Genomic DNA, 6,115 nt, shown 5'->3' with positions numbered 1-6,115 from the left:
GTAAATTACTCATCGTTCTGGGTGTTTGGAAAGAAGTTTCTTACTCGAATTATGCAAATCGATTTGAAATATGTACGTTATCAGATTTACATTTCAACTACAGGATTTCTTAAAATCTCAAATTGATTTATGAGAGAGATTTAATGCTCCACTATGTAGTGAGAATGATCAATCCTGCAAAATTGTTTGCTCTCTGACCAATCTTGAAGCGTTCACTCCCCGAGAATACTTTGGCCCCGGTCCTCAGTCACTGTGGTTGGAGGACCAGCCACTTCTCAGTCCTCCTGTTCCGCCCCTTCCTCCCAATTGCAGAGTTGATTGAGGCGAGACTTCGCAGGCAAGGGACAAAGGAAGTTGGAGTCGATGTTTTGTGACGCGGTGAAAATATCCCGAATCTTGGACCGAGAGGCTTGGGTTCAATTCACAGCTTGTGCAGGTGTGTGTAACAACAACTTTTAGCAGGTTATTTAGGAAAAACAAGGGAAGTCGGGTACAGAGAGAAAACAATAGAAAATGCATGCAATGCGGTGGGGCTCTCAATGCTCAGATGATTTGACTCTTTACCAAGCGTTTCAGGGTCCCAGTACAAACTGTTGCACTCCTCTTAGTGCACAGCCAGATACCACAATTGTGGGGCAAAATGTTGTGGTGGGATATAGAGGTGCTTTTCTGAAAGGCTCTCGATTTTTGTGGTGAAAACAGTTGAGAAGGAGTGGGGTTTTGTATGGAGCTACCTGTCCCCTCCTGTTGCAGCATCTTATTATTGCCCTGACTCTACCTCGTACATGGAGAAAGTGAGGACTGCAGATGCTGGAGATCAGAGCTGAAAAATGTGTTGCTGGAAAAGCACAGCAGGTCAGGCAGCATTCGCTACCTCGTACATGTTTGGTTGAGATCAGTGACACTTCGTAAGCTCACAATACAAGATCCATCACTCTGTTTAAGACAGTAAAAATCTCTTGTAGCACAATAGCCAGAGAACAACACAGCGCAGAACAGGCCCTTCAGTCCTTGATGTTGCGCCAACCTGTGAACTATTCTCAGCTCATCCCCCTACACTATCCTGAAATCACTCATGTGCATATCTAAAGGACTGTTCAAATCTCACTAACGTGGCTGAGTTAACTACATTAGTAGGTAGTGGATTCCACGCCCTAACCAGTCTCTGAGTAAAGAACCTGCCTCTGACATCTGTCTTAAATCTATCACCTCTCAATTTGTAGTTATGCCCCCTCATACACACTGATGTCATCATCCTAGGAAAAAGATTTTCACTGTCTACCCTATTTAAGCCTCTGATCATCTTGTATGTCTCTATCAAATCCTCTCTTAGCCGCCTTCTTGCCAATGAGAACACGTTCAAATTGCTCAACCTTTCCTCATAAGACCTTCCCTCCAGACCACACAACATCCTGGTAAATCTCCCCTGCACCTCTTCCAATGCTTCCACATCCTTCCCGAAATATGGGCACCAGAACTGCACACAATATTCCAAATATGGCCGCACCAGTGTTTTGTATAGTTGCAGGATGATATTGTGGTTCCAGAACTCAATCCATCTACGAATGAAACCTAACACACTGTATGCCACCTTAACAGTACTGTACACCTGGGTGGCAACTTTCAGGCATCTATGTACGAGGACTCCAACATCCCTCTGCACATCTACACTACCAAGAATGTTTCCATTGACCCAGTACTCTGCCTTCCTGTTATTCTTCACAAAGTGCATCGCCTCACATTTAGCTGCATTGAACTCCATTTGCTACCCTTCCGCCCAATTCTGCAGTTTATCCAAGTCCCCCTGCAACCTGTAATATTCTTCCACACTGTCCACTACTCCACTGACTTTCATGTCATCTGCAAATTTACCAATCCATCCTCCTATGCCTGCATCTAAGACTTTTATAACAAATTACAAACAGCAGTGGTCCCAAAACAGATCCTTGTGGCACACCACTAATAACCGCACTGGAGGCTGATTATTTTCCATCATCCACCACTCGCTGCCTTCTTTCAGAAAGCCAGTTTCTAATCCAAACTGCTAAATCAAACTAAATTCCATGTCGCTGCATTTTATCTAAGAGCCTACCATTTGGAACCTTATTAAAGGCTTTCCTGAAGTCCATGTATACCACGTCAACTGCCCTACCCTCATCTATATGCTTGGTCACCATCTCAAAAATACTCAATGAAGTTTGTGAGACACGACCTGCCCTTGACGAAACCATATTGACGATCTGAAATCATATTGTTTGCCAGATGATTACAAATAGTGTCTCTTATAATCCTTTCCAAAGCCTTTCCTACAACAGAAGTAAGGCTCACTGGTATATAATTACCTGGGTCATCTCTACTGCCCCTCTTGATCAAGGGCATAACATTTGCAATCATCCAGTCTTTTGGGACTGAACTTGTAGGCAACGACGACTCAATATTAAAGCCGAAATATTTGCTATCTTCTCCCTAACTTCCCAGAAAATCCACGGATAAATCCCATCCAGCCCAGGGGAATTGTCTACTTTCAATCCTTCTAAAATTGATAACACCTGTTCGTAACTAACCTCGATCCTTTCTAGTCTAACATCTTCTACCTCATTATTGTCTGCAATATTCTCATTTTCCTGAGTGAAAACCAATGAGAAATATTCGTTTAGCACCTCTCCAATTTCCACAGTGTCCACACTCAACTTCCCACTTCTGTCTTTGATTGGCCCGATTCCTACCCTATCCTTTATTCCTCACATACCTATAGAAAGCTTTAGGGTTTTCCTTTATTCTACTCACTAAAGACTGCTCGTGTCCTCTCTTTGCTCTTCTTAACTCTCTTTAAATCCTTCCTAGCTGATCTGTAAGTCTCCATCGCCTCATCTGTACCATTTGTCTCATCAACACATAAGCCTCCTACTTCTTCTTAAGAAGAGATGCAATTTCTGTGGTAAACCACAGTTCCCTTACCTTATCACTTCCTCCCTGCCTGACAGGGACATACCTATCAAGGACACGCAATATCTGTTCCTTAAACCAGCTCCACATTTCCATTGTCTGAATCCACTGCATTTCGCTTCTCCATCCTATGCATCCTAATTCTTGCTGAATCGCATGATAATTTCCACTACCCCATCGATAATTCTTCACCTGTGGCATGTACCTATCACTTTCCATCGCTAAACTAAACATAACTGAATTATGATCACTCTCTCCAAAGTGCTCACCTACAACTAAATCAAACACCTAGTCCGGTTCATGACCAAGCGCCAGATCCAATGTGGCATCCCCTCTTGTCGGCCCTTCGACATACTGTGTCAGGAAACTCTCCTGTACACAATGGACAAAAACTGATCCATCCGACATACTAGAGTTATAGCATTTTCAGTCAATGTTTGGGAAGTTAAAGTCCCCCATAATGACCACCATGTTACTTTCACTCCTACCCAGAGTAATTTTGCTAATCCTCTCTACCCCCTCCCTGGAACTCTGCAGCAGCCTACAAAAAAAATCCAAGCAATGTGACCTCCCCTCTCCTGTTTCTAACCTCAGCCCACACTACTTCAGTAGAGAAGTCCTCATCAAAAGTTCCCTCAGCCACCGTTATACTATTCTTGACCAATATTGCATGCATGGGCCCATTGCGGTGCTTCAAACGCCATGAAGCAGCCATACTCTGTATGACAGACAGACTCAGTCCAGAACCTCCTCTGTCCTTAAGACCTTATGCACTGCCTGCACTCCTCGTTTTCCCCTTTGCACATTCCCTTTCCAACCCACCCCACCTGCATCACTCCACAATTGGAGCTGCCAAGGACAGAAGTCTGTGGAATACCCTCCCTAACCTTCTCTATCCTCCGTTAAGATGTATTTTAATCATTCTCTTGAATCAATGTTTTCATCATCCATGAAGCACCTTAGGAGATTTGCTATTGTGAAAGATTCCATACAATGCAAGCAGTTGTTTTTATTTCCATACATTAGGAGAAACAGGAACGATGCTTTCAAAATGTTAACAAGAATGTCACTGATAGGCGCAGTGTGTAGGCCAAATAATAACGTCACGTTGGGATGGACAATAAACAAAGAAATAACTAAAGCCTGTAAAAATGGCATGTCTATTACCATGGGTGATTTGAATCTACATGTAGATTGGTCAAACCAGATCAGTCAAGGTAGCCGTGAGGAGTTCATTAAGTGTATCCATGATAGTTTTTTTGAACGGTATGAAACGGAACTGACAAGGAGCAAGCTATCCAAGATCTGGCCCCTGTGCAATGAGACAGGAATAATTAATGACCTCAGAGTTAGGGATCCTCTTGGAAGGTCCTCTAGGGATCACTGTAAGGTTGAAGTTAGAACACATATGGAGAGTGTAAAGATAAAATCTAATACCTTGGTCCTTTGCTTGAACATGGGGAACTAAAATAGAATGAGGGAGAACCTGGATAAAGTAGACTGGAAACAAAGATTTTATGGTGGGACAGTTGATGAGCAGTGAAAGATTTTCAAAGACATTTTAGGAAGTGTTCAGCAAAGGCATATTCCAGTGAAAAGGAAGGACTGTAAGAAAAGCGGTGGACAAAAGATAGGGAATTCTACACCAGTTTGTTTATTCTCTGTAGTTGGAAAGATGCTTTGGTCTATTATCAAGGAAGAAATAGCAGGGAATCTCGATAGAAATTGTCTCATTGGGCAGACAGAGCATGGATTCATGAAGGGCAGGTCATGCTTGACAAATCATTTGGAATTCTAAGAAGAGCAACGTGGACAACGGGGACCCAGTGGATGCGGCGTGTCTGGATTTCCAAAAGGCCTTCAACAAAGTGCCACGCAAGTGGCTGTAGCATTATATAAGCGTGCATGGGATAGAGTATTAGCATGGATAGAAGATTGGTTGACTAACAGGAAGCAAAGAGTGGGGATAAATAAGCCTTAATCTGGCTGGCAATCAGTAACTAGTCATGTGCCTCTGGGATCAGTGTTGGGACTACAATTATTTAGAATTGATACAGATGATTTGGAGTTGGGGACCACATGTAGGGTGTCAAAGTTTACATATGAGACTAAGATGAGTAGCAGAACAAAGTGTGTGGAGGACTGTGAAACTTTGCAGAGGAACAGAGATACAGAGAGTGAGTGGGCAATGGTTTGGCAAGTGGAATATTATGTACATAAATGTAAAGTCATACTCTTTGGTTGGAGTAATATTAGTAAAAAGATTATTACTTGAATTTTTAAAAAATGCATTATTTGCTATGCAGAGGCACCTGAACATCCTTCTGTAGGAGGGTTGGTCACCAGGTACAACAATCAATTCAGAAGGCAAATGGAATATTGTCCTTCATTGCTGAAGAGATTGTGTTTAAAAGCAGAGGTGGGCTATAGTGGGTGCTGGTGATCCCACACCTGGAGTACTGCATGTAGTTTTTATCTCCTTTCTTGCTCAAGGTTCTACTGGCAGTAGAGGGGGTGCAGAGGAGGTTAACTATGTTGACTCCGGAGGTGAGGGGTTTGGCTTAACAGAGACTGAGTAGATTGGGATTATATTCTTTGGAATTCAGAAGAATGGAAAGATATAAAATAATGAATGGAATGGATAAAATAGAAGTAGAGAGGATGTTTCCACTGGCAGGTGAAGCTAGGACAAGAGGGCATCGCCTCAAGATTAGAGGCAGCAAATTTAGGACTGAATTGAGAAGGAAATTCTTGACGTCTATGGAATGCATTGTCCAGGGAAGCAGTTGATGCTAGTTCAGTAATCGTTTTTACAGCTAAGTTTTTTTTTAAAACAATAAATAATTAATTAAGGAATACGGTAAGAACGTGGGTAAATGGTTCTGCACCCACAAAATGATCAACCATGATCTTATTGAATGGTAGAGCAGGCTCGAAGGGCAGGACGGCCTTCTCCTTTTCCTCGATCTTTTGTTCTTATGTTTTGCATTCCTCCCTCACTCGTGACTTGGAGGTGCTGGTGTTGGATTAGGATGGACAAAATTAAAATTCACAGAACACCAGGTTATAGTCCAACAGGTTTATTTGGAAGCACTACTTTGCCGGTCCTTCATCAGGTGGTTGTGTGATTTTTAACTTTGTCCCTCATTCTTGTTACTGAGAAACAGCA

General features: G+C 42.6%; 1 long non-coding RNA gene across 1 annotated transcript in view; it reads left to right on the top strand.

Annotated features, from left to right (window-relative positions):
• The first annotated feature begins 313 nt into the window (after positions 1-313).
• LOC140476632 (uncharacterized) overlaps positions 314-6,115 on the top strand; it is a 45,620-nt gene continuing 39,818 nt past the window's right edge. The window contains exon 1 of the long non-coding RNA XR_011960541.1: positions 314-436. This is a non-coding gene — a long non-coding RNA (uncharacterized lncRNA). The remainder of the gene's footprint in view (positions 437-6,115) is intronic.

This window comes from Chiloscyllium punctatum, chromosome 4, assembly GCF_047496795.1.
Source record: "Chiloscyllium punctatum isolate Juve2018m chromosome 4, sChiPun1.3, whole genome shotgun sequence".
In the NCBI taxonomy this organism is placed as follows: domain Eukaryota; kingdom Metazoa; phylum Chordata; class Chondrichthyes; order Orectolobiformes; family Hemiscylliidae; genus Chiloscyllium; species Chiloscyllium punctatum.
This window is presented reverse-complemented; position numbering and strand designations above follow the sequence as displayed.